Genomic DNA, 24,545 nt, shown 5'->3' on the forward strand with positions numbered 1-24,545 from the left:
GTAAGGAAATAAAAGCCCTCAAATTTAAGAAAGTATTTTGAAACACTTTCACTTGACGTGAAAGGAAAGATTACTGTTGTATCAGACGAAGTTTTGCCTTCACAACCAATCAGATATTTGTGTTTGTATTTTTAGTGCCAATTTATATGATGACAGGTAGACAAAGATAACAGAACATCTTTATGGCCCAAGAAGTTAAAAACGGTAGGAAGAGAAATGGGCAAGACAGAATCAAAAGCAACCCTGACAAGTTTTGGTAGACCAGCCTCTATAATGCATGTAGTTTTTTAAATTGCAAATATGATGCGTTTTACAACACACCTATCATTAGACTGTGTCCAATCATTGAATCGATGGATGGAAACTGGAATCAAGTCTGCATGGGTCAATGGATGAATAGTTGGGTGGTGCAGAGTGGGTGCGTAGATGAATGAGTAAAAGAATGGATCAGAATTAATAACATGCATTGCCAAAGCTAATAGGTTTTGCCTCTACGATATCTATTGGTTTGTTCAATCTTTTTTAGTCATGTCACACAGCAGCACTAGCTGCGGGGTGCAGAATGTCTTAAAGTGTAAAAAAAAACTAGCACTGCTGTATGACATGTCTGAAATACATTGACAAACGCAATAGATTTCCTAGATGCGAAACCTATTGCTTTTGCTGATGTATGGGCGTAAAGTGGAGTGGCAAATATCAGCGCTTGATTTAACTGCGCATAAGAATTGTACATTTATCGATCTTCTTTGCTTCCCTTGCTTGGCGTGTAACAAAGGTTTCATTGCAGGAAATTAGTCTGATAGGATGATAGGGTGAAACTTAAACCAATCAGAGATTTGGAGTTCTAGGCCAAACCAATGATTAAGTGCAGGCTGCAGTACCTGTAGGTGGGTATTCCATGTTTGTGCTTTTGTTTCCTTCCACATTGTATAAACAATCCCTGCTGTTCAAAGCTTTGGACGTGTTTTCCATGCAATTTCATCTGTTTTGTTACTAAAAACACCAACGATAACAGGATTGCAGGAACCAGGAAGCGAGAACGGCTGCAATGGAAGCCCCGCGGAAATGCTGGACGCAGTCCAGTCTTTCAGTGTGAGCGTTTGGGGCCGGAAGTCGACGGCAAAAGATAGGATAGGCTGGGGAAAGGGCGGGGAAAGGGCGGGGGAGGATCTTTAGGGATATAATAAAAGGGGGTGGGGGTGGAACGATTGGCCTCTTCGGCGCTGGTTGTCATGTTGTGCGAAGTTTGGCCGATCGTTTGGAGCGGGTAGGCAGGTTTATTTTAAGTAGCGTCGTCATAAAATCATGGCCTCAGGCCACGATCGGGATGCCATTAGGGCTGCGCTTTACCTCCTAGGTGAAGCCGGCAGAGGGGACCTGCTCAGGTATGATGTCCTTGACCAGGCCTGGGTAGGTATGACGTGCATGCCTCATGCGGCGTCACAGGGGGTGGCAGCGGCAACCGCCGCTTGCCTTTCCCCCAGCAGGGAATCCAAAAAGAAATTGAAGGAGGGGCAGGGGCGCAGTGCGTCCACCCGCTCCCATTTTTATTGATGGGGGGCCGCAGGGGGAACCTCGTGGGCCAGAGCAGATGGGAGGTGAGGCCTCGGGGGAGGGGGGGCCATCTGGGGGTGACACAGTGGCTCAGTTTTCTAGGCAGGGGGACCTGCAAGGGCAAGAGGAACAGGGGCAAGGAGACCCCTCGTGGCTGGAGCAGCCCCTGGATCTTACTTTGTCTGGGGCCCCAGCCAAGGTCAAAAAGGGAGTAAGGGGAAAGGGTTGGGGGCCCTAAAGGAAAGAGGGTCCGTGCTGAGGTAGGGGCCCCTGGGTTAGCAGGGCCAGGCAGAGCAGAGGCATCTGGCACAGGGGAGGGGGTTCAAGCAGAAGAGGCAAGTGGGGGGTGGTGGCACAGCACCCCCTTGTCACGGATTTGGCGTCCCTTGTCATAGAGGCCAGGATACAGGAACAGCGCAAATTGGTGGCGGAGACAGAACTTAGGTGGGCCAAGCTGTGCAGGGAGAGGGGGGAGGCTGAGGGGAAGTCCAGAAAGGCTAAGAGAAAGTCAGCTGGGGTCAGTGGGGGCCAGGACGAAGGGTGTGGGGTAGAGAAGGGTAGTTAGGTGAGCAGGAGGCAGGACAGGAAGCTAGTGCGGCTGGCGGGCCTGGCAGCGTGACAGCGGCATTTGGCGCATACGGCCAGGTGCAACGCAGAGAGTCAATGCCAGCAGCAGAGGCTGACAGAACGGTGGTGAAGCCAACGGGGCGCAACACGGCCTCAGGACGTTGGTCGGAAGTGATAGAGGGGTCTTCAGTGGCCTTCTCTACACTGTGGGATCACATGAAGCATGCAGCTGCTTTGCGCCAAGCGGCTTTCAGGTTGGATGATGAAAATGGTATGGTGGATACAACTGGTGCTGATGACGGTATGGGTGTGGATGAGGACGAAGTGATTGAGCTGGATTATGAGGAGGACCTTGACGAATGGGAGGAAGGTGAACTGCAGGAGGTCGAGGTGAGCGCAGGGCCAGGGAAGGGTCAGGGGCGCAGGAGCGGCGCAACACCATCTTCCGTTAATGTTTTGCAGGCTTCAACATCTACCGCCCAAGGACAAGAGGTCTCCCTCAAGGATGGAGGCAGGCGTAGACCAAGGCTGAATGCTGCAAGGGCTGGTCAGGGCTTTCAAGATAAGGGAGACTGGTGGGTGCCTTGGGGTGAACCGAAGGGTAAGGCTCGTGCAGCACAATCCAAATCCATTGGTGTGGGGGAAGATCCCATACACGTGCAGCCTGCTACAGGTGTGGTAGAGGCTGGTGGGGAGGCAACGAGGGTAATTGAGACTGCGACGCAAAGCAAGGAAGGAGATGCAGGGGCTAGTGGGGAGAAGGCAAAGGAGGATAAAGGGGAGGCGGGGCATTAGAAGAGGCTCCCTTACATGGGTCTTGCTATGCCTTTGGGGTCACATGTCGTGAACAAGACCAAGACGAAAATCTGGAAACATGAATAGGTGGATGCTTTTAAACTATTGCATAGGGACATCCAAGCAAAAGAGGGGTCCAAGGAAGAAGAGTGGGAACTGGCGAGGAGGCCACGTGTTCCAATTACTATGATAACTGGACCTCTGCCTTTTTGATCTAAGCCAGTATATACTGTGAGAAATATATTGACAGAGCCATTGCCATGTTTAAATTTATGGACATTATCCGGAAGGCCCAATTACATTTTGAGGGGTTTCCATGGTTAAACTACGATGAGGAGTTTCGGGCCCAAGTTAGCATAAACCCTGAGAAACCTTGGGGGGATGTGGATTCGAAGCTGTGGATGCAATGAATGGCTTCATCACATTCTGCGGCCTCCACCCACACAGCTAATGGTCTCCCGGTAGTCTATAAGCCGTTTAAGCAGCGTCCCACTCTGGGGGGAGTATGCCTCCGAGGGTGCAGGTATCCACCTCAGGAGCATGTTGGAATTTCAACAAAGGGTTTTACTCCAGGTACCCATGTAAGTTCAAACATGAGTGTTCTAAATGTCAGGGAAAACACCCAGTCATGCAATGTTTTTCCCTCGCCATCCCGGCTGTACAGTGGAGGTCTACCAGGGGCAGGGGGGTTCAAGGACCTACTGGGCCAAAGGGCACCTACTCCAATTAGGTTGGAGAGGTTACTTTATTGGTTGCATGTGTACCCAGATACGGACACAGCGCTGGAGTTGGAATGGAGTTTCAGAGAGGGTTTCCGAGTGGGTTATCAGGGACCACGGCAAAGGAGATGGGCTGAAAATGTACAATCTGATAAAGCCATGCCGGAGGTGGTGGCAGTGAAATTGAGCAAGGAAGTGGCGGAAGGTAGAATATTGGGCCCCTTTCATGAGTGGCCAATGGAGAATTTAACGATCTCACCTTTGGGGAAAAAGAGCAAGGGATATTACAGGCTGATACATCATTTGTCATGACCGGAAGGGGCGTCAGTGAATGACTTCATCGCGCAGGAGGATACCAGAGTGGTATACGCCACAGTGGATGATGCTATTTGGCTCATCCGAAGTTGTAGGAAAGGGGCTGAACTAGCCAAGTGTGAAATTAAAGCAGCTTTTCGGCTGTTCCCCATCCACCCGGATGATTTTTCTTTGCTGGGAATGCAGCTGGGGGGGAGGGAGGGGCTATCTATGTGGAAAGGGTACTTCCCATGGGGTGTGTGACTTCTTGTGCGCTGTCTGAGGTTTTTAGCACCTTTTTGCAGTGGGTTTCTGTTCAGGTCAGTGGGCACCGGACGGTGTCACACTATTTAGATTATTTCCTGTTTGTAGCTACAGCACAGTCGGGATTGTGTGGCAAGGAGCTGCAGCAGTATGAGTGGCTGGCTATGGACTTTGGGGTACCTTTGGCCCCAGAAAAGACAGAGGGCCCGAGTTGCATTTTGACCTTTTTGGGCATTGAACTGGACACAGAAGAACTCATAGCGCATCTGCCGGCAGCAAAAGTGGAGGAGATTCTGCTATTTGTTAAGGGGATCAGGGTGAAGCATAAAATTGAATTGCGAGTGGCAGGGGCGGCAGGACTTTTTGTAGGCGTATGGGTTTGGCGATTACATTCGAGTTACCCTTTGAGATCCTACACGTGTTGCCAGTTTGCTGTTTTAATGCACATGAAGTGGCATTGTTTTGTTTATGTATGATATGGATGTTTTTTGGTGCTTTTCGTGTGTCTAAAGTGTTGTGGGTGGAAAAAAGGGGTCGGTTTGAAAATGAGTGAGGTTCATCGTCTCAGTGACAGGTTAAGTATCTGGTTGAGGCACTCGAAGACGGATCAATTGGGTAAGGGTAAATGGATATGGTTGGAACAAGGGGGAGTGTCAGAAACATGCCCAGTACGGGAATGGGACAATTTCAGGGGAGCCAGGTTGGATACAGGGGATGATGTGTTTATTCATGAGAATGGTACGAAGGTTACATCTTTTCAGCTTTTATCGGTGATGAGAATGGGTTTGAGACGACTAGGTAGACAGGCGGGAAATTTTGGTATGCATTCTTTTAGGATTGGCGCAGCGACGGAAGCTGCCAGGTTGGGGTGGGATTGGGGTAGGATCAGGCGCATTGGTTGTTGGTGTTCAAAGTGCTGTGAGAGATATGTACGGGCTTGAACGGTTGAGTGGATGGGTACAGCTAATTGGGGTAGAGAGTGCTTCCTAAAGGGTGACCTTGTTGGGGGCGGTTTGGTTTACTTCCTGACATTTCTTTCTTTTCCAGGTTGCGTGGGTGGCCCAGAGAAACATACAGCAAGCACATGGTTGGTCGGACAGTCTTTCGATTCATTGGGCAGCAAAGTTTGCGGAGAGACAGGTCTATGGACGATCTTTGGGACTCCCAAGCAGCAGGCATGAAGTGCTGTGGTGGGGAAAGAGCGGCATGAGGTGGGGCAATTTGCTTCCTTCTATCACATCGATTTTACCAACATGGGGATGTCCTGATGTATTGGTTTTACATCTGGGAGAGAACGACCTGGTGCGTCTCTCTGGGCTCACCCTTCTGCAACACACGCAACGTGATTTGGTACTGATGAAGCGCAACATGCATGGGACTTGCTTGGTATGGACGGAATTTGTGCCCAGGAGGAATGGCGGGGGAGCACAGAAACATGGGGCCATTGAGAGGGCCCGGAGGAAGGTCAATAGGGTTATGAGGGTGTTCTGCTGGGCGCAGGACATAAAGGTATTGACACACAAAGGGTTAAAAGAAGAGGAGCAGGTGCTTTTCAGGGACGACAGTGTGCATCTCTCAGACATGGGCAATGCACATTATTTGATGGAATTGTGCTTCATGCTGACTAACTTGTGGGGGGAAATACTTTGGGATTGTGCAAGCAATGAAGAGGCATGATGAGTTGCAGTGGGTTCCCTGGTGGGGCAGCAAAATGGCAACTGGGTTTGTGCTGAGTGGCAGTAGATGGGGGAGGGTGGAGAGTCAGATGCAGGCTTGTCCACCCTTCCAGGGGGGGAAAAGAAGCAGGTGAAGGATGACAGACTGGGGGGAGGCCAGAGTCAGGCAGGGGGTACGAAGAAAAGGGGATGTGTGGGAATGAAAAGGGAAATTGGGTGAGCAAGGATACATGGTGGATTGAAGTGAGGATGTACAAAGGGGAGTTACAAGTTTTAAGATAAAGTTATCATTCAAGTTATGGTTATACTGTTGTGTATCATGATAAGCAAGCCCGTCCTAATAAATGGACTTTTACACTACAACTAAGGGTGTCAGAGTCTATGTCCTGATGGGGGCCCTGCAGAAATGCTGGACGCAGTCCAGCCTTTCCTCATGAGCATTCAGGCCGGACGTCAACAGCCGAAGGTATGAAAGGCTGGGGAAAGGGCAGGGGAGGGTCTTTAGGGATAGGATAAAAGGTGGTGGGGTGGAACAATTGGCATCTTCGGCGCTGGCTGTCACGCTGCGTGAAGTTTGGCTGTCTGCCCGCCCTACAGGTAAACGGAGGAAGGAGGGGCTTGGACGCAGTCGGACAAGGTTGGGGGGGTTTATGCCAGCTTTAGGGCAGGTTGCTTGGTACGAGCAGTAGAAGGGGGAGGGTGGAGAGTCAGATGTAGGCTGGTCCACCCTTCCAGGGGGGAAAAAGAAGCAGGTGAAGGATGACAGACTGGGGGGGAGGCCCGAGTCAGGCAGGAGGTACAAGAAAAGGGAATGTGTGGGAATGAAAGGGGAAATTGGGTGAGAAAGGATAAGTGAGGATGTACAAAGGGGAGTTACAAGTTTTATGATAAAGTTATCATTCAAGTTATGGTTATACTGTTGTGTATCATGATAAGCAAGCCTGTCCTAATAAATGGCCTTTCACACTACAGCTAAGGGTGTCAGAGTCTATGTCCGAAGAACTTTAACAAAAAATAGAAAAGGCTACCACTAAAGAAGGGGTCAAAACAAAGAGAGAATCTGTAGACAACGGCCATGGGGCAACAGAGAGGAGAGGGCATCAGTAAAGGAGAGCTGATATAGAGGCTGTGCACTGACCATGGAGGAGAGTGCTGGTGGTGCTGCTGCTGCCGTGAGATGGGTATGCTCCTCAGCCTCTGGAGCCCCTGCTCCGCCACTGCCTTCACCCGGCTAGGGCAAGAGCACCGGGATGGCATGTGAGCGGGCAGCTTACAGCGCACACCTCCTCTTCCCAGCTTAGTAGTAAACCAAGGGCATGGGGGATGCTGGACACGTGCGCTTAACCTCAGTTCAGTGGAGTAGCGCATGCTCAGGTGAATCGAGTCACACATGGGCGGGGCATACAAGCGGCTCAGAATGGGAACACAAGCTGCTGCACCTGGGGAAGACAAAAGAGGTTCACAAGCACATTGCAAGCGCTGTGCCAGCGAAACCTAAAAACGTTTATCTATGAGGAACAAACGGTATCAATGCACTGACAAAAGGTGGGTGCTCTGGGTTTCATTTTGGGTTTTCCTTTACAACATTATCTTCCCCAAACACTGATTCTAACTAACATTATGAAACATGCAGAGCCTGGAAGTATTTAACAGGGTGCACTTACTTAAAACCTCCAAAAACATGAAGACAAAGCATTAAGCTGTGATCTGAGATAACTGTATAAAAGCCGAATTGCATGTGAAAACAGGAAACCTTGCATGAATCCCAGCTGGCACTTGACCACTTTCTGAGATACTAAGCAATTACTTTTTTCTTCATGAACAGTTTAGGGTGTCTGCTGTAAAAAAAAAAAAAGAAATACTGTTATTTTACTCTATCTTTAGTAACACCCTAACCTGTACATAAGGGGCAGAGGACAGCAGACTTTCCTCTTGGTTCATTATTAGCACTGCTTGGGCAGTGGTAGTAGGGGCATGAAGATTTTTTAACTCTTCTTATTTGCCACTCAATGCAATGGTATAATTCAACATACTAAACTTAAATTTGCTTCAAAATTTCACAGTCTAAAAAAACGCATTGTTTTGAATTTCAAAAGTCTTTATCAATATATGTACTGGGCTCGCTAAGCCAAGCGACAGCAGAACACTTAACCCCAAAACACCAAAGACATTGCTGCTTGTGGCGACCCTGCAAGAGAAAAGAACCACCCAAGTGCAAAAACAAATGATGATGAAGTTTACTTTAAAACCATTTTTTGCACTGTTTATTTTTTAAAGCGTTGAAGTGCTGCTTGCAGGAAATGCATCTGGCCACCGGGTGAATGCTTGATGCTCAATAGCATCAAACAGGGCCTGGAAGAGAAAAAAAAACAAATTAAATACATGGTAAAGGTGACTATTCTCGATTTTATGTTTGCCCGCAATATTGGAGCTTGGTGAATTTCGAATGGTAGTATGTTGTTGCAGAATTCAACATCCAGTTATTTGTCAGGAGGTGTGCATATCTTTAATATGTAGTGTAAATAAAATGATTAAAAAGGTTTAAGGCCATTGTTACTTCAACAAGCTTCGGCAAAGCCACAAGGTTTTTGCTTTCCTTGGCATTACCTAACATTTTGGTCAACAGTGCTCACTTTATGTAATAAGGCCCCAAGTCTTTGTTTCAGATTTGGGATGACTGGCATCTTAGGAGGTGGGATAGTGCCATTTTACCACCTTAGGCAGTGGTAAATGATTGCTGCTTAAGGAAACCTTAAAATCAGCTGCTGCTTTGCCCGGAAATATAAGATATCTAAACTAAACATGACAAAATAGTCAAACAGAAAGAAATACAACAACTGCAGCGCAAAATTGAAACAACATTGCAACAATAAAGCAGAAAAACACAGATGCAGACAAAACAAAAGAACACATCAGCACCACAACAAAATACCACCCAAAAACTATAGACAAACGTTCTTGTCACACTTTACCACCCTGAGAATCCTGCTTTTATAATAGAGTAGCAAAAGGTATTTGGATCCAGCATTGTGTTTACCCACTCATGAGAACTTAAAACAGAGCAAGTCAAAAATGGTTTCTGACCCGGCCCCCAGAACTCACTTTATGTGATACAGTCTCCGTCCAGTGCTTACTTCATATAATAAGATCCACAAATTAAATCTACTTAGTGGCATACGGATTTTAGTTTTGTCATTGTGTCTTAACTCTCAATGGAAGTGTACACACCTGGGAGGATACTATTTGTACAGTGTGTGTAGTACAGGCAGTGACATGACTGCACCTCCCAGTAGGCCATGTATCTGTAATTCAAAACACCAGCACAGTGCTCTTGTCCAAAGACCACTGTTTATCAATTCTCAAATGACGTTTACTCACCTGGGGAGATACCATTTGGCAAGTATTGGGAAATAGTGAGAGTGACCTAACTACAACTCCCAGGAGTCCCTGTTTCTGTAACTCCAAACACCAGCACTGTGTTCTCTTCTCCTGGTCTCCTCTCCAAAGACCACTGTTTGTCAATTCCCAAATTAAGTTTGCTTACCTAGAGGGATATCATTTGTCAAGTATTGGAGAGTATTGAGAGTGACCTGACGGCAACTCCCAGGAGGCCCTGTTTCAGTAACCTCAAACACCAGACCAGTGTTCACTTGTCCAAAGACCCCTCTGTACTAACCTGGGAGGAAACCATTTGTATAGTGTGTGTGGTACATGGAGTTACATGACTGCAACTCAGAGGATACTCCCTCACTGTCACTCAATCCACCAGATCAGTGTCCTCTTCTCCAAAGACTTATGTTTGGTAACTCACAGATAAATTTTACTCTCCTATGGGGATGACATTTATCAAGTGTATGAAGTAGAGGGAGTGGCATGACTGCTAAGGCCAGGAGGCTCTGTCTCTCCCACTCCAAACACAAGCCCAGTGTTCTCATGCCCAAATACCTGTGTCTTAACTCTCAAATTAAGTTTATGCATCTGCCCGAATGCAAACCCCAATTGGCCCTGTATCTCTAACCCCAACCACAAAAAAATGTTCACTTGCCCAAATCTATCTATTCCTTAACTCTCAATTGAAGTTCACTCACTTGGGAGGACCCAATTTGTCCAGTGCGTGTAGTATGGAGAGTGACATGACTGCAACTCCCAGGAAGCACTGTTTCAGCAACTCCAAACATCAGAACAATGGTCACTTGTTCAAATACTCTTGCCCGCTTACTCTCAATTGAAGTTTATTCACCTGTGAGGGGCCTGGGGGGACCAAGATACAGATCATGCTCAAAACAGAGATGTGTCTGGCTATCTAGCTCCATCAAGACCTGCCAACCCAAGATGAAACTGTTAGGGACAGAAAGGACACCTTACCCAGTTTGTACAACAAGTATTGCTAAGGCTGCAAGTTGGATCACCAGATTGGTATTGGCAGCTCACATATTCACAATGCACTGACCACATAATGACTCCAATCACATATACAACCGAATCCTGGGTCTGCCTGCATAACAATCAACTAGGCCTCAAAATGGCCAAAATGGCCAAAGACATATCTTGCCTGGACCCTGTTCTTACTCCACTGGTGGCAAGATGGCATTCTCAGGCCATCATCCCCAGGGCCATTAATCTGCACACATAAGCAGCTGGTTGACTTAAATGGAATTGGCATGCTTCACAAATGTCAGGTCAATACAACCAATACCATGGGTACCTGTCACAAGAGGATACCCTGCAAATCAATTAAGTACAAGGGCTTTGCGAAATGTCACTGTAGACTTTTAGAGGTAGATGTCACAATACAACCAGTAACATTGTATCTTTTATGTCAACAAGGCCGAGCTGCTTCTGTCAGATCCCACAGAAGCGAACCCATTGTAGAAGCATTCAGTGATGATGATACTCCTTGACGTCTGGACATGGAGGACGGTTCAGGCCCATCTGCGCAACCTCGTCATACACTGACAGTGAGTCTCAATGGGGTCACTATATAACCTCCCAGCCCAGTTGCCTCCACATCACAGGCAGTCTTTTGCTCCCCCCCCAAACTGAGGCAACCATCTTGTTCCCCTCAGTCCAGGATCCTGAGTTGCAGCATCACACCTCTGACAATGATGGTACAGGAACCAGTGGGAGGGGGCACGAAGGGCAAGTGGGGCAGGTCCGGGGTGATAGGGTATGTGGGAGGGATTCTGTGGGCCAGTGGATTGAGGTCACTGGGGCTGCTCGTGACCAGGACACCATCAGCCACAACTTGGGGGCTCTATCAGGAGTCCCAAGGCATGATGGGCCAGGTAGTAACTGAACTGCCGGAAAATAAGCAGCTACAGAAGGACCTGCACAGGGAAATGCGTGAACAGAGGGAGGTGCACAATACCAACATGTCCTCCCTAACAGGATCAATGAGGGACAGGGTTCTACAACACCACTCTACCCCTTTCTTTGGCATATCAACACCAGACTCTTCTTCATTGGTGCCAGCCCCTAAAAGGGAGGCCCTGTCAGGAGAATACGCTCCAGGCAGCCCTGCCTCTGCAGCAGCACATACTCCCCCACCACGCAAGCGGGACGTATAGTGAAAAATCCATGAAGTGCGGTAGGCAATACACCCACCACTGCCAGCATGTGACCTCTCCCTAAATTAACTTCTTTGTGTGGCACACATTCACTTTGTTGACTCATCCTGAACTACCCACCAGTTCCAATGGGAGAAGTACTCTGGACCTTTGACTCCCAGTGGTGTGGCATCTACTCCAATTATTTAATTCACCATGACTGACACCTTTACTCTAAATTTTTATTTAGTGCATCAACACTGTAATATATTCACCCATCACACACTCAGTGTCTGCTTGCTTGATTTCTACATTCTGCTATGTAGACATGTAAGACCATGTGAACCATATGATGAAGACATGACTTACTTGTGCAAGAAGAGGTATGTCCCAGGTATGCAGTGTTCTGCTCAATATTACAACCATCAAACACAAACACATCAATACAAGTATCTGGTCACAACAAACATTTGATTCCAGTGTAGAGCACTTAGGCTGCCCATATGTTTGGACCTGTGTGACATAAGAATGTGTGACTCATACTGAGTCAAATAACATATTCCAGGGTTCATCCCCCAAGATCACAGAAGGAGGAATATGTCAGACATTGTCCTGTAGATTAGGTCAACATTAAAGTGGATGATGTCAGCACCTTGCGGCTCATCACAAACCACACTAAGGCAATCCAACATCACATAATCCAAGAAACAGACAGATGGCAGTATAACAGTCCTTGATCTCGGCCCATCATAATCCAATTACCATGCATCTGGTGATATGATACAAACATATATCAGCGATGTGGCACAGGCACTGTGGCCTGCAATGATGAAACACATCCACAGCTACATCAAGGTCATACAAGAAGAGTGTTAAGCCAATGTGAAGGGTAAATCATTTGCTCGCAATCTATGACTACATATTTCATGCCCATATGATGACACACATGATGATATTGGCCCAACACAGCACACAAAACAAGTCCAATGTGCACTTCGGACCTTCCACCCAAACACAATTCAAGCTGCCTTGGCACAGGTCTCACACACCCCAATTCTGAAAAGCCCACAAGAGGATGTCATTGTGAAGGTACCTGTACAACGACACAACAAGGAGTATAGGAGTGAAAAAATACATATTACACAAATCACATAACAAGCATCTGAAAATGTAGTTACATTGCAATGAGATTGACACCCACAAAGCAGCATCATCAAGGTGTTAATATGTCAAAGGCTAACTCTTCAAGCAGCCCTTGGCTCAATATTGCAGTATATCAGCTCTCTAGTTGTTGCTAAAACACTAAACTCCACACAGTCTACAATTCATTGCACAGTCACAATCATTACATCACATGACATACTTACACTCATGAAAAGTAGCTATTGATGAGATCTTCCCTCAAGTCAGCTCCTTCCTCTTCACCACTGTCATCACCCAGGAGCCTTACCCGGTGGCACTGCAGGCTCCTCTTCCTCTGGGATGTACAGGATATTCCTCTGCAGGGTGACGTTGTGGAGCATGCAGCATGCCACAGTGATCTGACACACCATTCCGGGTGAGTACAGGAGGGCTCCACCAGTCCGGTCAAGACACCTATATCTGGCCTTTAGAAGCACAAAAGCCCACTCCACTACCTTCCTTGTTCTTTCACGGGCCTCACTGAAATGGGCTTCCCCTGGCGTAGTTGAATTCATTAGTGGTGCATCAACCAAGAATGGTTTGGACATGCAGAATCTCCTGTGAAGTAATGGGACATATGTGCAACAATGAGTTACTCATTTCATGATTGTAGCACCTGACATTGCACCCACACAAACAACACAGATGTGACTTACCAACCAGCCAGGCCTTCTCTGGGTACAGTTGTAACATCAGCTGACGTGTGGTGCTGTTCTGCATTATGAAGAAATAATGGGCTGAACCCGGATAACGGGTAAAGACCTGTGAAATGTAGAGATCCACCAAATAGACAACTTGCCCATTGATGGAATGGAAGTTCTTTCTGTTGCAGTATGCTTGTTCATTGGCCTGTGGTGGGAAAAACAATTAACAACCAAAGCAACTCTCCTGTCTTATGTACAAAAAAGCACAACAATCATTATATGATACATTTTAAACACAAAAATCACATTTTATTTAAATTCAAATAATGCAAACAAATTAAATAACGAATAACATACAATCAAAACATCATACTCTCGGACCACAAAAACATCAAAGACTTAGACAAACAACGATCAACACAACCTGTGACAAATCATCTCAAAACAAACACAGGCCGACAAAATCACAGAACATATGGGACAACCTATGTGTCCATCAAAACACAAATATTATTTCAATATCTTCACATATCCGTACATAAATAGCTAATATAATTCTTAACAGAGGAAAATAGATATGCTTTCTTTTTGTCACAGTAATATATATTGTCCATTTAGATTTTGTGCCTTTATGCTCTGCCGCTTCCTATAATGCTTCAAAATGTGTGTCAAAATCTTCATATCTCAGCTCAGTTCACCTTCTTGAAGAACAATCAAAATTTGGTACACTGTCCTTTCAATCTATCTTCTTATAAAAAAAAAAAATCGCAGTTTGGTGCTCCATCACTGACGCGCGTTTCGGTGGTTTCAACTTCCTAATATATTCATAATCCTTCAGACCACCTTCTTCAGGGCAAATGCATTAAAAAGCACAAAAGGACACCAAATGCGTCTAGGTCAAAAAGGTGAAGAGGAAGTATTGTTCAATTATATGAATATTTATGTCATACTTATGTTGTATATTACTCAAAATCATTTAATGCCATCCGAAAGTAACCCAAATAGAGTATATGTGGATGTGAATACAGAAAAACCCAGATAATTTAAAGACCCAAAAAAGTGAAACCAAGTGAAAAAAAAAACATAGCTAATTCACCTTACAAACAGATACAAAACAAAGGAAAAGTGGTCCTAATGCCCAACACCAAACTTATGAGAAAACACCACAGGACAATAGATAAAAACGTCTATTTTCCAGAAAAAGACACCATATCAACAGGACGACTTTCATACCTAGTAGGACTCCACATTTCAACAAGCTTTTGAATGTTTTCTTGGCTATGTCTCTACAAAAGGATAAATATCGACTCTTTAAGGGTAGGCTAACATGGCATTACAATTAACAGAAAAGGCTTGATTTAAATCGCCTTCTTTTAAAGATCGCTATCTATAGGTCAGCAGTCTACATGGTAATAGTTGTTAAACTACCCTCAAATGGTTTCCCTCATGTATAAGTTTGCAAAATACTATATGGCTCAGACTAATGCAGCAAACAGAAGGAACAAACGGATAATGTTGGGTTATATTATCTCAAACGATAAAAAAAGGGGAGAGCATAATTTTGGAATCTGGCGTGAAAAACAAACACACATACCATGCATGCTTTACCATTTGAGCTTTTTAATGGACACTAAAGGTCAGTGGACTAAAGCTGAATCATTCTAGCATGCTCTTTCAAACTACTTGAGTATATGTTAACAATCTGCCTCAAATCTAAACACTTTACAGTGTGCAGCTAAAGCAAGTTTATCGGTTAACAAATCGATAGTTCGACTATTTAATTGTTGCTAAGCGGACACTAAACAGCCAAAGACTGCTAAAGCTTACACATGACTTGAGCTATAGATCTAATTCAAAAGGTTTTTAAATTAACTTTACATTCAGGGAAACATCGTTTTCCTGCTGTGAGTAAAATCCGCCCATTTTGAATGTGTCTCATGCCCGAGAAACTTTAACGCCGCTATTAACCCCTTCGCTGCCAGGCCTTTTCCCCCTCCTGTGCCAGGCCTTTTTTTGCCTATTTGGGGCAGTTCGCACTTAGGCCCTCATAACTTTTTGTTCACATAAGCTAACCAAGCCAAATTTGCGTCCTTTTTTTCCAACATCCTGGGGATTCTAGAGGTACCCAGACTTTGTGGGTTCCCTTGAAGGAGGCCAAGAAATTGGCCAAAATACAGTGAAAATTTCGTTTTTTTTAAAAAAAAATGGAAAAAGTGGCTGCAGAAGAAGGCTTGTGGATTTCCCCCTGAAAATGGCATCAACAAAGGGTTTGTAGTGCTAAACTCAGCAGCTTCCTAGCTTTCAGGAACAGGCAGACTTGAATCAGAAAACCCAATTTTTCAACACAATTTTGGCATTTTACTGGGGCATACCCCATTTTTGCAATTTTTTGTGCTTTCAGCCTCCTTCCAGTCAGTGACAGGAATGGGCATGAAACCAATGCTGGATCCCAGAAACCTAACCATTTCTGAAAAGTAGACAAAATTCTGAATTCAGCAAGGGGTCATTTGAGTAGATCCTACAAGGGTTTCCTACAGAAAATAACAGCTGAAAAAGAAAAATATTGAAATTGAGGTGAAAAAAACATCAATTTTTCTCTACGTTTTACTCTGTAACTTTTCCCTGCAATGTCAGATTATGGAAAGCAATATACCGTTACGTCTGCTGGGCTCCTCTGGTTGCGGGGATATATAGGGCTTGTAGGTTCATCAAGAATCCGAGGAACCCAGAGCCAATAAATGAGCTGCACCCTGCAGTGCATTTTCATTCTATACCGGGTATACAGCAATTCATTTGCTGAAATATAAAGAGTAAAAAATTGCTATCAAGAAAACCTTTGCATTTCCAAAAAGGGCACAAGATAAGGTGCTGAGGAGCAGTGGTTATTTGCACATCTCTGAATTCCGGGGTGACCATACAAGCATGTGAATTATAGGGAATTTCTCAAATAGATGTCTTTTTTACACACTCTCCTATCTTTGGAAGGAAAAAATGTAGAGAAAGACAAGGGGCAATAGCACTTGTTTTGCTAATCTATGTTCCCCCAAGTCTCCCGATAAAAATGATACCTCACTTGCGTGGGTAGGCCTAGCGCCCGCGACAGGAAACGCCCCAAAGCGCAACGTGGACACATCGACAATTTTGGGAGAAAACAGAGGTGTTTTTTGCGAAGTGCCTACTTGTAGATTTTGGCCTCTAGCTCAGCCGGCACCTAGGGAAACCTACCAAACCTGTGCATTTCTGAAAACTAGAGACCTAGGGGAATCCAAGGAGGAGTGACTTGCGGGGCTCGGACCAGGTTCTGTTACCCAGAATCCTTTTCAAACCTCAAAATTTGGCTTAAAAAACACATGTCCCTCACATTTCTGTGGCAGAAAGTTCTGGAATCTGAGAGGAGCTACAAATTTCCTTCCACCCAGCGTTCCCCCAAGTCTCCCGATAAAAATGATACCTCACTTGCGTGGGTAGGCCTAGCGCTGGCGACAGGAAACACCCCAAAGCGCAACGTGGACACATCCTAAATTTTGGAAAAAAACAGAGGTGTTTTTTGCGAAGTGCCTACCTGTAGATTTTGGCCTCTAGCTCAGCCGGCACCTAGGGAAACCTACCAAACTTGTGCATTTCTGAAAACTAGAGACCTAGGGGAATCCAAGGAGGGGTGACTTGCGGGGCTCGGACCAGGTTCTGTTACCCAGAATCCTTTGCAAACCTCAAAATTTGGCTAAAAAAACACATGTCCCTCACATTTCTGTGGCAGAAAGTTCTGGAATCTGAGAGGAGCTACAAATTTCCTTCCACCCAGCGTTCCCCCAAGTCTCCCGATAAAAATGATACCTCACTTGCATGGGTAGGCCTAGCGCCGGCGACAGGAAACACCCCAAAGCGCAACGTGGACACATCCTAAATTTTGGAAAAAAACAGAGGTGTTTTTTGCGAAGTGCCTACCTGTAGATTTTGGCCTCTAGCTCAGCCGGCACCTAGGGAAACCTACCAAACCTGTGCATTTCTGAAAACTAGAGACCTAGGGGAATCCAAGGAGGGGTGACTTGCGGGGCTCGGACCAGGTTCTGTTACCCAGAATCCTTTGCAAACCTCAAAATTTGGCTAAAAAAACACATGTCCCTCACATTTCTGTGGCAGAAAGTTCTGGAATCTGAGAGGAGCTACAAATTTCCTTCCACCCAGCGTTCCCCCAAGTCTCCCGATAAAAATGATCCCTCACTTGCGTGGGTAGGCCTAGCGCCGGCGACAGGAAACACCCCAAAGCGCAACGTGGACACATCCTAAATTTTGGAAAAAAACAGGGGTGTTTTTTGCGAACTGCCTACCTGTAGATTTTGGCCTCTAGCTCAGCCGGCACCTAGGGAAACCTACCAAACGTGTGCATTTCTGAAAACTAGAGACCTAGGGGAATCCAAGGAGGGGTGACTTGCGGGGCTCGGACCAGGTTCTGTTACCCAGAATCCTTTGCAAACCTCAAAATTTGGCTAAAAAAACACATGTCCCTCACATTTCTGTGGCAGAAAGTTCTGGAATCTAAGAGGAGCTACAAATTTCCTTCCACCCAGCTTTCCCCCAAGTCTCCCGATAAAAATGATACCTCACTTGCGTGGGTAGGCCTAGCGCCGGCGACAGGAAACACCCCAAAGCGCAACGTGGACACATCCTAAATTTTGGAAAAAAACAGAGGTGTTTTTTGCGAAGCGCCTACCTGTAGATTTTGGCCTCTAGCTCAGCCGGCACCTAGGGAAACCTACCAAACCTGTGCATTTCTGAAAACTAGAGACATAGGGGAATCCAAGGAGGGGTGACTTGCGGGGCTCGGACCAGGTTCTGTTACCCAGAATCCTTTGCAAACCTCAAAATTTGGCTAAAAAAACACATGTCCCTCACATTTCTGTGGCAGAAAGTTCTGGAATCTGAGAGGAGCTACAAATTTCCTTCCACCCAGCGTTCCCCCAAGTCTCCCGATAAAAATGATACCTCACTTGCGTGGGTAGGCCTAGCGCCGGCGACAGGAAACACCCCAAAGCGCAACGTGGACACATCCTAAATGTTGGAAAAAAACAGAGGTGTTTTTTGTTTGCGAAGTGCCTACCTGTAGATTTTGGCCTCTAGCTCAGCCGGCACCTAGGGAAACCTACCAAACCTGTGCATTTCTGAAAACTAGAGACCTAGGGGAATCCAAGGAGGGGTGACTTGCGGGGCTCGGACCAGGTTCTGTTACCCAGAATCCTTTGCAAACCTCAAAATTTGGCTAAAAAAACACATGTCCCTCACATTTCTGTGGCAGAAAGTTCTGGAATCTGAGAGGAGCTACAAATTTCCTTCCACAAAGCGTTCCCCCAAGTCTCCCGATAAAAATGATACCTCACTTGCGTGGGTAGGCCTAGCGCCGGCGACAGGAAACACCCCAAAGCGCAACGTGGACACATCCTAAATTTTGGAAAAAAACAGAGGTGTTTTTTGCGCAGTGCCTACCTGTAGATTTTGGCCTCTAGCTCAGCCGGCACCTAGGGAAACCTACCAAACCTGTGCATTTCTGAAAACTAGAGACCTAGGGGAATCCAAGGAGGGGTGACTTGCGGGGCTCGGACCAGGTTCTGTTACCCAGAATCCTTTGCAAACCTCAAAATTTGGCTAAAAAAACACATGTCCCTCACATTTCTGTGGCAGAAAGTTCTGGAATCTGAGAGGAGATACAAATTTCCTTCCACCCAGCGTTCCCCCTAGTCTCCCGATAAAAATGATACCTCACTTGCGTGGGTAGGCCTAGCGCCGGCGACAGGAAACACCCCAAAGCGCACCGTGGACACATCCTAAATTTTGGAAAAAAACAGAGGTGTTTTTTGCGAAGTGCCTACCTGTAGATTTTGGCCTCTAGCTCAGCCGGCACCTAGGGAAACCTACCAAACCTGTTCATTTCTGAAAACTAGAGACCTAGGGGAATCCAAGGAGGGGTGGCTTGCGGGGCTCTGACCAGGTTATGTTACCCAGAATCCTTTGCAAACATCAAAATTTTGCCCAAAAAAACACTTTTTCCTCTCATTTCGGTGACAGAAAGTTCTGGAATCTGAGAGGAGCCACAAATTTCCTTCCACCCAGCGTTCCCCTAAGTCTCTCGATAAAAATGGTACGTCACTTCTGTGGGTAGGCCTAGCGCCCACAAAAGGAAATGGCCCAAAACACAACGTGGACACAACATATTTTTTCACAGAAAACAGAGGTGTTTTTTGCAAGGTGCCTACCTGTGGTGTTTGGCCTGTAGCTCAGCCGGCCCCGGGGGGGGGGGCAGAAATGCCCTAAAATAAATTTGCCCCCCCAACCCCCACCCTCCCCCGCCGGGAGCGACCCTTGCCTACGGGGTCGCTCCCCCTGCGTGACATTGGCACCAAAAAACAAATCCCCGGTGTCTAGTGGTTTCTGCCCCCTTGGGGGCAGATTGACCTAAACTCTGCCAATCTGCCCCCAGGGGGGCAGAAATGGTCTAAATACAATTTGCCCTCCTGGGCAGCGACCCTTGCCTGATGGGTCACTCCCCATCTCTAAAAAAACAAACAAACAAAAAAAAAAAAACACAAAACAAAATTTGCCCTGGTGCCTAGAGGTTTCTGACCCCCCCGGGGGCAGATCGCCCTAATAATAGGCCGATCTGCCCCCCGGGGGGACAGAAATGGCCTAAAATAAATTTGCCCCCCCAACACCCCCCCCCGGGAGCGACCCTTGCCTACGGGGTCGCTCCCCCTGCGTGACATTGGCGCCAAAAAACAAATCCCCGGTGCCTAGTGGTTTCTGCCCCCTTGGGGGCAGATTGACCTAAAATTGGCCAATCTGCCCCCAGGGGGGCAGAAATGGTCTAAATACAATTTGCCCCCCCAGGGGAGCGACCCTTGCCTGATGGGTCGCTCCCCATCTCTAAAAAAAGAAACAACAAAAAAAAAAACACAAAAAAAAAAATTGCCCTGGCGCCTAGAGTGTTCTGCCCCCCCCGGGGGCAGTTCGGCCTAATAATAGGCCGATCTGTCCCCCGGGGGGGTGGAAATGGCCTAAAATAAATTTGCCCCCCCAACCCCCACCCCCCCCCGGGAGCGACCCTTGCCTACGGGGTCGCTCCCCCTGCGTGACATTGGCGCCAAAAAACATATCCCCGGTGCCTAGTGGTTTCTGCCCCCTTGGGGGCAGATTGACCTAAAATTGGCCAATCTGCCCCCAGGGGGGCAGAAATGGCCTAAATACAATTTGTCCCCCTGGGGAGCGACCCTTGCCTGATGGGTCACTCCCCATCTCTAAAAAAACAAACAAACAAAAAAAAAAAAACACAAAACAAAATTTGCCCTGGTGCCTAGAGGTTTCTGACCCCCCCGGGGGCAGATCGCCCTAATAATAGGCCGATCTGCCCCCCGGGGGGGCAGAAATTGCCTAAAATAAATTTGCCCCCCCAACACCCACCCCCCCCCCGGGAGCGACCCTTGCCTACGGGGTCGCTCCCCCTGCGTGACATTGGCGCCAAAAAACAAATCCCCGGTGCCTAGTGGTTTCTGCCCCCTTGGGGGCAGATTGACCTAAAATTGGCCAATCTGCCCCCAGGGGGGCAGAAATGGTCTAAATACAATTTGCCCCCCCAGGGGAGCGACCCTTGCCTGATGGGTCGCTCCCCATCTCTAAAAAAAGAAACAACAAAAAAAAAAACACAAAAAAAAAAATTGCCCTGGCGCCTAGAGTGTTCTGCCCCTCCCGGGGGCAGTTCGGCCTAATAATAGGCCGATCTGTCCCCCGGGGGGGCAGAAATGGCCTAAAATAAATTTGCCCCCCCAACCCCCACCCCCCCCCCGGGAGCGACCCTTGCCTACGGGGTCGCTCCCCCTGCGTGACATTGGCGCCAAAAAACAAATCCCCGGTGCCTAGTGGTTTCTGCCCCCTTGGGGGCAGATTGACCTAAAATTGGCCAATCTGCCCCCAGGGGGGCAGAAATGGCCTAAATACAATTTGTCCCCCTGGGGAGCGACCCTTGCCTGATGGGTCACTCCCCATCTCTAAAAAAACAAACAAACAAAAAAAAAAAAAAAAAAAAAAAATTGCCCTGGCGCCTAGAGGGTTCTGCCCCCCACTGGGGGCAGTTTGGCCTAATAATAGGCCGATCTGTCCCCCGGGGGGGCAGAAATGGCCTAAAATAAATTTGCCCCCCAAACCCCCACCCCCCCCGGGAGCGACCCTTGCCTACGGGGTCGCTCCCCCTGCGTGACATTGGCGCCAAAAAACAAATCCCCGGTGCCTAGTGGTTTCTGCCCCCTTGGGGGCAGATTGACCTAAAATTGGCCAATCTGCCCCCAGGGGGGCAGAAATGGTCTAAATACAATTTGCCCCCCCCAGGGGAGCGACCCTTGCCTGATGGGTCGCTCCCCATCTCTAAAAAAAGAAACAACAAAAAAAAAAAAACACAAAAAAAAAAATTGCCCTGGCGTCTAGAGGGTTCTGCCCCCCCTGGGAGCAGTTCGGCCTAATAATAGGCTGATCTGTCCCCCGGGGGGGCAGAAATGGCCTAAAATAAATTTGCCCCCCCAACCCCCCCCCCCCCGGGAGCGACCCTTGCCTACGGGGTCGCTCCCCCTGCGTGACATTGGCGCCAAAAAACAAATCCCCGGTGCCTAGTGGTTTCTGCCCCCTTGGGGGCAGATTGACCTAAAATCGGCCAATCTGCCCCCAGGGGGGCAGAAATGGTCTAAATACAATTTGCCCCCCAGGGGAGCGACCCTTGCCTCATGGGTCGCTCCCCATCTCTAAAAAAAAGAAACAACAAAAAATAAAAACACAAAAAAAAAAATTGCCCTGGCGCCTAGAGGTTTCTTCCCCCCCTGGGGGCAGAAATGGCCTAAAATAAATAAATAAAATAAATTGCCCTCCCCCCCAGGGAGCGACCCTTGCCTAAGGGGTCGCTCCCTTTGCGTGAAATTCACGCAAAGAAAAAACTCCCTGGTGTCTAGTGGTTTCTACCCTCATACAAAATAGGCCAAGGGGGGCAGAAATGGGCAAAATATAATTTTCCCCCAAGGGGAGCGACCCTTGCCTAAGGGGTCGCTCCCCACCAAAAAAAAAAAAATGAAACATAAAAAAATAAAAGAAAAAAAAAGTCCCTGGTGCCTAGAGGTTTCTGCCCCCCCTGGGGGCAGATCGGCCTAATAGTAGGGCGATCTGCCCCCAGGGGGGGCAGAAAAGGCCTTCCCGAAAATATGCCCCCCTGGGAGCGACCCTTGCCCAAGGGGTCGCTCCCTTTTGTCAATAACAATAAAAAATAAAAAAAATCCCTGGTGTCTAGTGGTTTCTACCCCCCTTGGGGGCAGATTGGCCTCATCAAAATAGGCCAATCTGCCCCCAAGGGGGGCAGAAATGGCCAAAATATAATTTCCCCCCAAGGGGAGCGACCCTTGCCTAAGGGGTCGCTCCCCACCCAAAACAAGTCTAGTGGGGTTTCAAAAGCCGGATTGCAAGCAATCCGGCTTTTGAAACCCTTGGAGGGACTTCAAAGGGAAGGAAATACTTTTCCTTCCCTTTGAAGCCCCTCCGGGCCTCCCATCGATTGAAAGAGAAATGCTTTTGCATTTCTTTTTCAATCGCGCTGGGAGCAGAGCTTCCAGCGCGACGAGGGAGGCCCCTGTGACACATCAGTGCGCGCGCTGACGTCACAGGGGGGGGTGGGGGGGGTCGGGGGTGGAAGGGGAAGGTCTTCCCCTTCCATCCCCGACTTGGGGGGGCAGGGGGGTGCACGGGGGGCGCGCTAGCGCGCCCCCAAGTTCCCCTGTGCCATGGACGAGATGATCTCGTCCAAGGCACAGGGGAACTGTAGCCTTGGACGAGATCATCTCGTCCAAGGCACAGAAGCGGTTAAACCTACTTGGCCGAGGCTCCAGAGACAAAGAAGCATAGAACGAGGACTACTCGTTTGGAAAAGATTCGGGCCTCTCAACAGTGGTGGCCATCTTGGAAGATTTAAAGGTCTTGTAATACTATCCATGGTGTATTTGAGAAAAATGCAGAATACTGATCACAAGATAGTAATAGAGGCGTCATTAAACACAACTCATATGGACATACCCAGATAAAAGGATCTATAGGGCATTGTGCCACGGCATTTGTTCATTTAATCCTTTATGATATGTATCTAAGTAAAATATCCAAAAAACGTCAAGTTTTTTCCTAATCTTATCTACATCATGGCCACTTTTTTAAACGATCTTTTCCAAAATCGTCCATCTGATATCGGCCTCTTTATGAACATATTCAGTCCAATGCGAAACTAGAGGGGCATTTTGTTTATGGGTCCTCAAAGACGATCTATGTTCATAGTATCTTGTTCAAAATTCCCTCGCTGTTTCACCAACATACCCTAAGTCACATGGACAAAGAATCAGATAGATGATATTCTTTGATCTACAGTTTGACATTATTGTCAAATCAATGGTCTTGTTGTTACACATGATTTTAGCTGAAACTATGGCTCCCGAACATGCTAGACAGTTTCCACATTTGTGGTTACTCCTGATCGGTTTCAAGTCTGTAATAGACTTTTGTGTAGGTTCTTTACAGCTATGGACTATTGACTTCTGACTTAACTAGTATATGTTGGAAAATGGGTTATTGGTAAGGGCAGGTAAGTACCTACACTTAGCAATAGGCCACTAACCTCCACTTAGGTCCAGTTAAGTCTCAGTAAATTAAACCCAGCTCAACCCTTAGTAGCTTGGCAACGAGCGACAAGGCTTAACTTAGGAGTGTAAAGCATTCAAATATCACAGAACAGTAATTAAATAAAACACAGGACACAGTTTAAAAATCCAAAATCAATTTATAAAAATAGGTTATATTTTTATCTTTAAAATGACACAAAAACAAATAAAATCGGATAAGGGGAACCGGAGATATGAATTTTTAAATAATTATTGTTTTCTAGCGCCTAGAAACAAAAAGCGCCAATGTGGTCATCTGGTCGCACCTCGACCGGGGCAAAGTCAAAGTTTAAGGCCGACCGCGATGGAGCCCGGCTCGGCTACAGCCCGCGGGAGGCCTCAGTCAAAAGTTTACCTTCACACTTAGTCATTTTTCTGAAGATTTTCTTCAGTGGGACGAACCTGCCAATCCAATCCGACCTCCTGGAACTCTTCTCTGGTTACGTGTCCCGGGAGCCCTCGGTGGAGATTTTTACCTTCGGACGTAGTTGTTTTTTCGATGTGAAAATCCTTCGACCGGGGTAAACCTGGATCTTGATCCGACGTCCTTGGAGCCGTCCTCGGATACTGTGGCTGGGAGGTC

The sequence above is a fragment of the Pleurodeles waltl genome, chromosome 4_1 (genome assembly GCF_031143425.1).
Source record: "Pleurodeles waltl isolate 20211129_DDA chromosome 4_1, aPleWal1.hap1.20221129, whole genome shotgun sequence".
Classification (NCBI taxonomy): Eukaryota; Metazoa; Chordata; class Amphibia; order Caudata; family Salamandridae; genus Pleurodeles; species Pleurodeles waltl.